We start from the raw sequence: 11,800 nt of genomic DNA, 5'->3' as shown, positions 1-11,800 counted from the left end.
GAGCAGAGACCTCCTGAGATCCCTACCAACCCAAATTATCTTATGAATTTGTGAACTGGAATATTTCCACAGGCAAACAGTACTTTCAGCATATGGCAATGTCTGTTTTGAAGATTGTATTTCCCTTTATTGTATTTCAAAGCTTTAGCACAATAACATTCCTCTGCCACAAGTTAATAGACAATCATTTCCAAAAATCCCAATGGACCCAAAAACCCAAATCACCCCAAAATCTCAGTAGCACTAGGACAATGAATGGTAAAAGCCCAGGTTCTGCAGAGGCTTTGTGCTTCAATGAACATGTGTATGCGCATGTCTGCATTGGGTAGCACTGGCATGAGCCACAGTCTTGTGTCAGTAGACACATGATGCTGCTCACCAGCTCAAGGCAAGAATGTGAAGAGAAGGTGTCAGCCAGGTTCTCCTGGTGGTACACACATGGTTTGGACCAAATTATTTTTAAATCTGCCCCATCTTTGGAAATGCATGTGAGTGTCCAAATCAAGAACCACAAGCCTTGTTGCTCTTGCCCTGGCCTTGAATACCTGCATATGCCTTACATGTGCCTAGAAGGCATGTAGTGGAAACGGAGTCCAGATCCAACTCCACTGCATATATATGTGATCCAGATAAGGCTATTTTTAGACAATAGAGGGTTCCTAATATGTCAGATATTTTCAAATTAATTTTAAAGGGTCCTATTCTTTCACCTCACCTTCCCCTGTACTGGTTTTCTTCAGAATTGTATAGCTTTCATTTAGACACATTGTTCAATTTTTTTCCTCTGGTAGCATCTGGGATATTATTTCCTTCCCCCCCCTCCCCTTTTTTTCCCCCTGCCTTAATCTGAGGAAACTCAGCTCACCTTCTGAGTTTATTCCCTACTCCTTTCATTTTGTCACCTGCTGACTGAATATCTCTCTGATCTGAGACAGAGATCTGAGTATTGATCCTGCCAAGAGAGTAAAACCAGAGTCTGGAAATCACATTATAAGACACTGGAGCAGGTTGCCCAGAGAAGTTGTGGATGCCCAAACCCTGGATTTGTTCAAGGTCAGGTTGGACAGGGCTTTGAGCAACCTGATCTAGTGAAAGATGTCCCTGTCCACAGCAGGGGGTTTGGACTAGATGATCTTTAAAGGTCCCTTCTAACTCAAACCATTCTGTGATTCAATGATCCCAAGCCAGACCTTGTAGTAAGTCCCAGCTCTAAGCTTTGTACAGAGCTGTCAGAAAACCTGTGAAGACCTGTCCACTATTGCTGAAGAAGAGCTAAAGCCATTTTGCAAAACACATTGAGCCCGTGACTGGGTTCCTATTTCCTCAGTACCCAGTTTGCTTGGTGATTAGTATTTTTATCACAGGCAAATGATAAACAGTTTAATGTCGTCAGTTTTAAGTTAACACACTTTCCCTGTTAGACAGGTGAAGCACAAGAAATTAGTAGCAGTCTCACTAAGGCTAAACTTAATACTGCATAGGCTGTTTCCATAGGTTTGGATGTGGTACCAACACCATGACTGTCTTTGCAGAGGGGGGACAACCTTACTAAGGTAGTGGGTGCAAGGACAGCCCAGCCTGGTTAGTGGGACCTTCTGACAAGCTGCAGAGGAGCACAGCACTGCACTGTGACCTTAGAAATTAATTTTTTAAATGTCTCACACTTCCACCTGCCCAATGTAAAGCCTCTGCTAGAAGCTGTGTTAAGTATTAGAGAAATTTTCTTGCATTACCCAAAGATGAAAATGTTCTTTGGCTTCAACATGCAACATGTAGGACAAACTAACTTAGGTCTCTGCATATCAGAGACTGCTGCTGGCTACCTATTCTGAGGCATGACCAGCATTTCCCTATATTTTCTTCTCCTAAATAGGTATCTGAAGACAGACTGTAGGGTAGCAATGGGAACTCATGGGCTTGAAGGGAATGGGGCAGTGAAGACCAAATAAATAAAGACTGCAGATAGATTGCCCTGTCATGGTGTGTTTGCTCTTGCAGAACGTGCCACCCATGTACACCTGGGTGACAGAGTCTGCAGCATCTGCTCTTACCCCAAGGCAGAAGTGGCTGCTTGCAGGATGGAACAAAGACCCATCTCCTGGGCCTTCGGGGTGGCATGCACAATGGAGCAGAAGCATTCACCCAGCCAAAGCCCACAGCTACAGCCAGACTGCTGTCCTGGTCATATGTCAGAGCTGCATGAGGTGCTCATGTGAGGCAGCAGTTCTACAACAGCAACACAAGGTTAACATGTAAAATGTATTGTGTAGAGCTGGTTGGTACTGGGAACAAACCCCCATGGCTGTGGAAGAGGAGCACAGATCAGGAAGGGACCTTTGTGGTTGTGAACCTAGTCCATAGGCATGCTGCAAACAGGTCTAGCCCCACTGACAGGAATGGCAGCTTTTTACTACTTAAACTCTAAACGTGTTCCAAGCTCCCCTTCACTGACAACCCTCTCATCTCCAGCCTTCCTAAGTTCATGGCTTGTCTCCTTCCCATATGCCCACGGGCAAAGCCAATGCCTAATGGGAAGGGGAATGATAAACAAAATGGAAAGGACTATACTTGCCATAAATTAGGATAATCTCATTAATAGAGAACATTACTCTGAAGCCTAGGGGCTTGCTCAAATGTAGCTAAGACTGGTTCATAAGTGGCAGTAATTCCCTGCCCAAGTTCTTGTGGGAGCTGTGGGAGACATCTCAGGGTCTCAGTCATGCTGCTTGACCATCCTGGAGTGGAGCTGCTGCACAGAGGGTTTCCCCATTTTTAGTTAGTGCACATGTCACCTGCATCATGCATTGCAGGAACTTCTGGGCACACAGCCCATGCATGCTCTGCATGCATCCCATGGCAATAGGGAGGAGGAAAGCCTCCTGCATTGGTCAAAAACAGTCCTGTGTCACTGGGCTGCTGAACTGCATCCATGCCACAGTGGAAGCAGTGTGCCCTCCTCTCCTCTGCGCCTCAGTTTCAGCAGTGCTCAGTAGGCTGGACCTGGAGCTATGGTGTCCATTCTCTTCCCCAGCTGAGAGCCAGGAGATGCCACTGTTTACAGTATTTAAATAACACATTCAGGCTACCACCTGGGCAAACTAATAAGGTTTTAAGTCATAGCCCTAAAAGCCAAGCCAATTGGAAACAGGGGTCATTGGCTATATCTTTCAGCAATTAATCTTCCTAAAGGAGGCTTCAAGAGAGCTATATTGGTACAAAATCAGTTGTCAGAAGACTGGAAGACTTTGGGGGTTTTCAAGACCTTACAGGAAAAAGCCACAAGTAACCTGGTGTGACATCAGAGCTGTCCCTGGATTTAGTGGTAGGATGGAATAAATCAGTTCCTGGGGTCCCTTCTAGCTTGAAAGACTCTGTGATCCTCTCATCCTATGAAAAAAACAGAGAAAACCCAACCACTACTCACGAGAAGAGGCACAGTGTCTCCGCTGTGCTGTTACAGGACCTGGGTAAGTTTGTCCTACCTGTTGAAGCAAAATGAATTTTCTTCTCTGGATTCTGCATGATTATTCTTTAATAATTTCACATCTGCAGCATTTGTCCAAGGATGCAGTTTTAAAAGATGGAGTGATATGACAGTTCAGCACAAGGGGGAGGTCTTGCTTTACCTTCCACTCCTCCACAGGTGCTCAGCAGACACCTCAGTGGTGCTGGGCATTCCAAGAGTAGGCTTGTGAGTTGAACCCCCTTGCAGAAAGATTGACAAGCACACGAGCTACTGGAAGGGAGGGGACAGGGACTGGGGTCAGGAAAGGGTGGGGGAGGCAGGAAGAGGAACAAGAGGAGAGGAGACCTCCCCTCTTCAGTGGCAGGAGCGCTAGACTGGCTGAATTGTCCCTGTTAAGCCTCTTTTATCTCTGCCCCCTGGCCTAACTATTGGGATCTGGGAGTGTTCCAATTTCAGAAATAGTTGGTGGACTGTCCCAGCACTGCTGCTTCTATAGTCTGGTCTGGCACTGGAGCCACCTCGGCTGAAGGCACTGTCACTCCTCTGCCCCTGGCAGCCTGCTCCTCTTTCCAGTCCAAGGTGGGCTGCCCTGCACTAGCCCTGCACAGTGGCTAAGGGCCTTATTTATTCTCAACCACAAAGATCAAAATGCAGATGCTTCTTCTGAGACCAGGGAATAGAGCAAGGCCAGAATGTTGTGTCTCAGAATAGCCAGAAGCTAACTCCTATGGCCAAAACATGCCATGGTGGTACTCAGGGAGCCAATGTACAAGGTGGGATCCAGAGCAAATCCCCTGGGCACAAGGTCATGCCTCTGTGCACACTCAAAGACCAAGATACTCCTGGGCAACCCCAGTTTTATATCTTCCAGTCTTAAATAAACTATCATAGCTGAAGCTGCTCCCACAGTTCTCTGGAGGAGTAAAGGGGATCCTCAAGCCAATGAGAGGAGCAATTCAGCACTGCATGCTGGAAGATGACAAAAATGTCAGGTAACCCTTCTAATTGCCAGTTGCTGCCCCAGACATTGTCATTCCCAGTGTCTTCAGGCCAAATCATCTGATTCTGACCTGTCCAGAACAGAGCACTTCTCCCACAGGGTCACTTCTGCATGCCAGCTAGTTTGGCTTTACGTTCACCAACAACAGTATTATTTAGTCACCTTTCGACTGAAAGCTCAGCCTCCTGTGGCCATGCATGTGCAAAGATAGTTGCACTGGGTCTCCAAGTACCTCACCTGGGACAGCTTCTGACACAGTGAACTCAATGTTTTGGATACCATAACTGTCCTCTCCAGATCTGCCCATCTCAGAGACTGCCTCCTGCCTCTTTGCCATACCTGCTAAACCAGGGTCCCTCATGTTGCTGTCTGTGCTGGAAATCCTACATGTTCACTGCAGAAAGAGTGGGTTTTCAGGATTTATTGATTGTGCTTGCCAAGGGCAAGCATTCAATGTTCACACTTTTGCAGGCCAGTCCACTCCTAAAATGAAGAAATGCATGCGAGTTGTATGAATCCCAGCCTCAACAGTGCTCAACAGTGGGCAGTATGAGAGGCTGGACCCCCTACTTAGGAATTTCACTTATGTTGCTTTTGACTGGCAAATCCAAAGGTGAAAACTGGAGTTGAAAGTTCAAGGCGTTGTCACTGCTGTCCTCAGGAGTACTTGCCACCCTTCCTGGTAGGCACTGTGGGACATGCAGAGCCACAGGCCCCTCTTCCTTGTCTTCTTGGGACCAGCTAAGACAGATTTTTAAGTTTGAGACCATCCCATTGAGCACTATGGCCAGTCATAGGGTACCACTCAGATGCCTGCTATAAATGTTTACCTTAAAACATGGAAATGGTGCCCTGGGCTCCCCTGGGTTTGCTTATTTGATATCTGCTAGCTGCTAAAGGAGCTTGGGTGAGAAGGTCATGTGGAAACAACTAGGTGCAGATATCTGGAAGAAACTATGTGGAGTCTCCCCATTGGCCCCATTCTCCTCAGCCATCACCATCACCTGGTCCATTGGGAAAGCAAAAGGAAGAGGTTCTGTAGGAGCAGAAGTGACCACAGCCAAGACCACAGCCAAACAGAGATGGTTGCCAACAGTGCTGTTCAGGGCTGTCTCATCTCAGGTGGGATGTCAGCCCTGCTTCTCCTAGAGGTCTGGCTGAGGACTGGGAAAATAAGATGGCAGATTTAACATCAGAACAGAGGGAATAAAGACAGGTCAGTCCTCTTTGATTCACACAGTCATGTATTTGTGCTCAATATATCTCACTTGAGCACCTGACACTACAAGTCTGCTCCAGTTCTGGGCTCATTCTCAGCCCTCATCGTGCTGTTTTTCCCCAGTGAGGTGTCCCTGCCCTCATGTTCACCCACCATCACACCTAATTTTGTCCAAAAGTCAATCCCTACCCCTCCCTCCCCTGGTGTCCTGCTGCCCTCACAGTGTCCATACACTGATGCTCAAGTCATGCCCCTTACTGTGACTCCATTTGCTCTCTGCCATGATGAAAGTCCACTGGCACCCAGTGACACATGAAGACCAGCATTGTTCTCTGTCTACCTCCAGAAGGGGAGAGATTTTGATCTCCAGGCTAAACTGGCACTTCATTTTTAAAGACCTCCACAATGTCTGCTGGTCTCTGCAGTGAGTCAGGGGAGCACAAAGAAAGGCTTTTCACCAGCTCCCCAGTGGTGGGTTTGTACTGCTCTGGCCCACAATGATGTCTGGGACATGTCCCTGTGCGCATTTACAAGCAGTGACCACATCCTCCTGAGCTGGCTGGTGGTGCTTCAGGGCAAGGCTTAACTGGCACAGGCACATGGCACGTGAGGAGTTAATAAAAACTGCTGGATTAAAATCATTACATTGTCCCTGCTGTTAGCCACAGGGAAGGACCTCATTTATGAAGGGTAATTTCATCCAGTCACCTGCTGCTGACCTATTTAGAGTACCCGGAGGCAGGCCAGAGCAGGTAGCTGCTGGTTCAGCCTGCAGCAGCCAGGGTCAGGCTGCAGGTGAGGCATCCTGGTGCCACCTCTTTGGGGAATGGGGTGCCCACACCTTCTTCTCAGCCTGGACAGTGCAAGCAGGCAAAATGGTGCTGCTGGCAGCATCACTCTGCCTCTGCCCCTGGTCAGGCTCTGTGCCATGGGTGTGCTGCTTGGCAGAGGCTGGTGTGCCTGGCAAGTGATGGGGCTGCATGAGCCCGGCCACCACCAGCTGTACGTAGGCTCAGGGAGATCACTCCTCAGCACAGAGAGCCCAGCCTGCGCACCCAGTGTTTGGGGAGCCCTGTGCATCCTTCCTCAGCACCTGCCCAAATCCCCCCACGCTCCTTTGGGCTGGGGAAGGGGAAGCTTCTCTGCATTAGCTGCCACTGGGTCTGCAGCTTTTCAAGCTGTGCTTTTAAGACTTGAATAAACTTTTCTTACTCACACTGACTTGGTTTGCACAACCATGGAAATTTGCTGTAGTGGTTAATGGTATGCTGGTACCTAATTGGCTTGAAAGTCCGTCTTGGAGGCATTCAGACACCAGCTCCAGCATCCTGTAATATGCTACAGGATATTTGTCTGTTGAGAAGGGGTGTACAGCTGGGGTCACGCTGGTATCTAGCACGAATTGCCTGGCTAGGTTAGGTAGCTCTTCAGGGAAAGAGAGCTCAAGCCTTCTGTCCATGCTACAGAGGATAAACAAGGGTATTAAAAGGATATTACGAGTCTTATAATATTCAGTGTTTCCCAGATCTTGGAGTCCCATAATGACTGTGGGAGAAACGCTGCTTTCATTACAAAATTTGGAAAGCTTTGCAGCCCCATCGGCACAGAAGAAAGGCAGGCGATGCAATCTCAAGAGCTCCAAAAGCCAGCTGCAGAGACAAACACTCTTAGAAACTTCATATTTCTAAGCCAGTCATGGTCCTCCAAGCTGCATATTTCTTAGTACATGCAGTACCACCAGTCTTGGTGAGTGCAGGTGGCCACAGGGCACTGTTGCTGTGCATCCTCTGTGCTGTCCTCTCTGCTGGAGCTGGTGCACCCCAGGACAAGTGTTGCACAAAGCTGCTTCCACAGTCAGCTGCTTGCCCATCCACACATGCACCCAGTCCTGCACAGGGCATCACAACCACACAAACACTCAAGTGTGCAAGTTCCTCCTGTGCCAGGCCCAGCCTGCAGGATGACAGTGCTTTCACCAGGTAGAGTTGTACTTGGGAAAAAGGATGACCCAGGGGTGTTGTGATGAAGAAGGTTGGTTGGAGAGTGTATGCTGGATACTGCATCCAGCCAGTGTCTTCTCTGCTGGTTGCTCTCAGCCCTCTCCATGGTGCTTATGTGCTGCTTATCCATGCACACCTTTCGTTCAGGCTGCCAACACTCTCCCACCCTGTAGCCTCTCTAAACCCTTTCTCTCCACCCAAGCAAGCTGATATTCCAATTTTACCAGCCCTCTCCATAGCTCCAAACTATTCTGATTTCCCTCCCCATTGCTGACAGGGTGGGGGAAAGTGGGACATGGGAGGCAGGGAAGGAGTGGGCATGTGCAGGGTAAGGGACCACCTACAGTTTTAACTCATTCTGGCTGGAGCCTGCAGGGTATTCATCTTGCCAAGCTTAGTCTTATCATGTCTGAGGAAGCTAAAAAAAAAAACCCTGCTGGCCATGTCAGGGGTGATGGAGCTGCTGAGTGGGTAGAAATCAATGGAAGGGAATTTATCTCTGAGAGCCGGTGGCATGAAGATCATGGGGACAGGGTTGAGCAGAGTTACACCAGGACTCCCTGCAGTAGGGGCAGACAGTCTGCGTGTCTGTCTTGTGGAGAGGGAAGTTGACAGCTTGGACTTACTGGGGACAGAAAAATAGCCTGAGTGCGTGATGAGGCCCAGAGCCCCTCAGGGTGCCTTGAGGCATCTTTGCCACTGTCATGCATGCTGCTTGCCCATCACTGCCTACCTGGATGAGGATGGTGCAAAAAAGCTGTACGTGATCTTTGCAGCTTTTTCTGTCCTTGCCTTGAATGTGCCCTTCTGTCACTGAAGGCTAACTTAATACTGGGCTGTATTAACACAAGCATAGCTGTCAAGAAGTGATTCTTCCCATTTACTTGACATTCATGAGGTCACCTCTGGAGTACCATGTCCACTTTTGGGACACCCTGCTATGGGAGAGATGTTGATGAACTGTAATGGGTCCAGAGGAAGGTTGCTGAGATGGTTGGAGCTGGAACACAGGACATATGAGGGGAACTGAGAGCTGGGTTTGGTCTGACAGAAGGAGAGGAGGCTGAGGGAGATCTAATAGCATCTTGCACTGCCTGAAGCGGGCTGCAGAAGGGACAGAGCCAGACTCAGGTCCACAGAGAAACGACAGCAGCAATGGGCACATGTTACCATACGATGGGACATACAGGAAAATTTCTTCAACTTGAAAGTGGACAAGCACTAGAACAGGATCCCAAAAGTCTCTTTTGGAAATCAGGTGAAATTAATTCTACCTTTGAAATCAGGTTTCCTGTTGTTTCTTGTAAGGAAGATTAGCACCTTTCAATTTTCAAAATGTCCACAGGGTTCCCATATCTTCACTTGACCCCAGGAAAATAAAAGCAGTATTTTGAAATGTTAAAAATTGCACTGCCAGGCCAGGCTTTGTCTTTTTAACATATTTGTGATTGTGTCTATTTTTCTGCCTTACCTGCAAAGGGAAATCATCATTTCTAAGGGACTTTGCTAGAGGCAAGAGGTGGATTACTAGACCTGTGTCCTTCATTTAGGAATAATAGCCATTAAACTCCTTGTTGCTATGGGGCTGCAATTTCCAGAGGCGATACCCATTATCAGACAACTGGCTGCTGGCAAGCAGTTAATGAGAGAGCTTTGAAATAGCTCAGAAAAATCCAGCTTCCCTGCAGACTTCTGAGATGTGTATGAAAGAGGAAAGGGAGCCAAAGCTGGATCCAGCTGCGATCTGCACAGACGTGGGGTGGTGGCAGCTTCACTATTCCTTCACAGACTGAGGGAAGCCCCTTTCAGATCCAGCACAGGAGGTTTTTTTGCAGAGCTTTAGGGGCTCTGCTGGCCTGTGGCAGGTCAGGGCTCTCTGCCCTGAGTCCAGACTCCCTCCCTGTGGCCCGAGCCAACACCAGCATCCTGCTGAGCCAAGGAAATACAAAGGTGTCTTTAAGCCATGAGAGAGCACACATGAGAGACAGGCCACAGGATGTGAAGGAGTTCTTACATCACAGAGTCATTCTTCTACTTGCGCTGGGTTTTGGTCTCTTCACTGTGTCTTCCCAGCAGCAGAGAGGAGCTGGGAAAGCAGCACATCCAGCTGGCTGCAGCTGCTGCCTGGATGGAGGATCTGCACATGAACACACCGACCCAACATCTCTTGGCAGCACAAAAGCATCTCAACAGACTGCAAAAGGGAAGCAAGGGAAATGCGACAGTCCTCCTGTTCCTCTCCACTGAGCTAAATCTGCAGTAGACATAGAAAAGATCCTTGCACACAGGCATGTGATCAGGCCTAATACCCAGGGACAAGCAGTTTCTCTGAGGCCCAAGGCAGCTGGATGAAATAAGGCAGCTGGATGAAATAAAGCAGCTATCATGCTTCCAGTTTTATGGTTTTTCTTCCTTTCTGTTTGTTTGTGTTGTGAGAGCACTGATGAGAATTCACATTCACCCTTCCCTTTCCAAGATGAGAAAGTCTTCATCTTGCTTTGTGACTGAGGAAAAGAAGAGGAAACCCGAAATGTCAGGGCTCTGCTGCTCCCTGGCAGAGCCTGGAGGGGTGCCCAGGCTGTGACAGGCACTGCCACAGTGACTGAATGCCTCTGAGCATCTCAGTCTCACATGAGGTCCTATTAACAGTGCAAACACACTGTGCATCACAGATCCCATGCTAGCAGTGGTCCTTCTGGTTGCATGAAATTCTTCCTGAAGCAGACATACTAAAGATCCCTGCTTGGGATGTTAAACTGTTTTATATGCCTGGAATTGCAAAGTCTAAATGCAATGTAGCTTGGCGCAGCTTTAGAGAAGACAATGGGATGTGCCAGGTTGCCACAGTTATTCCCTCCAGAAAGTGGAGGGAATTTCCCAGTGTTTAAAAAAACAGTTTCAGCATCAGCAAATCTAAAACATAAAAGAAATGGATGACACTTCAGTACTGGGAGTAACAGTTTCTGACTTTTCATTTATTTTCTAGAATCAGGCTGTAGCATGGCATTTTCATGTTGTAACCAAGAGGGTTAGAAATACAGGCTTTTCACTTAAATGGTAGATACTAATCACATGACTCCTGGACCTGCAGATTGAGGTAATTGTCAAAAATCTGATAACGCACAATATGCAGTCTGTAGTTTTTCAGTGGCAGGAAGATTGGACTACCTCGTGTATGTTAATGACCTGCAGATATTCAGTAAGGTTGTGGCATCTAGGACATGTACGTTTGCTGTCTGTCTAGAGTTCCAAGAGCAGGACATTTTTGCATCAACATGTTGGCAAGTTGAGGAAGAAAAAAATGTATTTTCTGTAAATGCATTAAATAAATCAAATGTATGGAAAGTTTACTCTTGTCATGGAGCAAGAGGGCCGTCTGCTTCCTGAGGGACGGGGAGCCAGGAGCTGAGGGCAATAACATGGCCAATGGGGCAGGGACCTCACCAGCCAGGACCCAGCCCCACAGTATCCAAGTGAGGTGAGCAGGGCAGCACCAGACATTGTGGCTCAAGAGTCTCTATCATCAGGGGATGAGGCAGGTCCAATGTCAATCCACATGTCAGGGTCAGGATCAGTGGAGTCCATGGCCAGGCATGGGAATGGGCATGGCTGCACTGGGGACCAGCAGTCTCAGCAACATAATTCGGGCAAGGACTAAAGGCTCAGGTCTTGAGCTTAAATGCAACCCTTTGGGCCAACAGACAGGGCATGTAGGTGGAGGGTCCAGGTGAGGCTGGCCCAGGCCATTAATGCTCTCAGGGCCCTGAGAAATCCTCATGGAACATAATGTAGTATATCCCACACTGTAACATGGAGCAGCATTCTCCATTTCTATAGACTTTTGTTTTATTTTATCACAAATCTGTTGATAAACAGTTTTTCAATAAATTCCCAAATCTTGGGATCATGACATGTTAAACAAAAGAGTAAACACAATGCGCCTCTGTACTACTTCTTTTGGAGAAACCTTTGAAAACATGTCCCAGCTGAAATACTGAATATGTCTTCTGAGGCTTCTGACTCTTGCTTTCTGAATTCCTGAGTTAAGCAATGCCAGCAAATGGCAATTCTGGCCACCCCCTCCATCGCCATCCAAGTCTGCACTGTTGCTAGCA

The sequence above is a fragment of the Pelecanus crispus genome, chromosome 15, assembly GCF_030463565.1.
Source record: "Pelecanus crispus isolate bPelCri1 chromosome 15, bPelCri1.pri, whole genome shotgun sequence".
Taxonomy (NCBI): domain Eukaryota; kingdom Metazoa; phylum Chordata; class Aves; order Pelecaniformes; family Pelecanidae; genus Pelecanus; species Pelecanus crispus.
Note: the sequence above shows the minus strand (reverse complement) of the source record.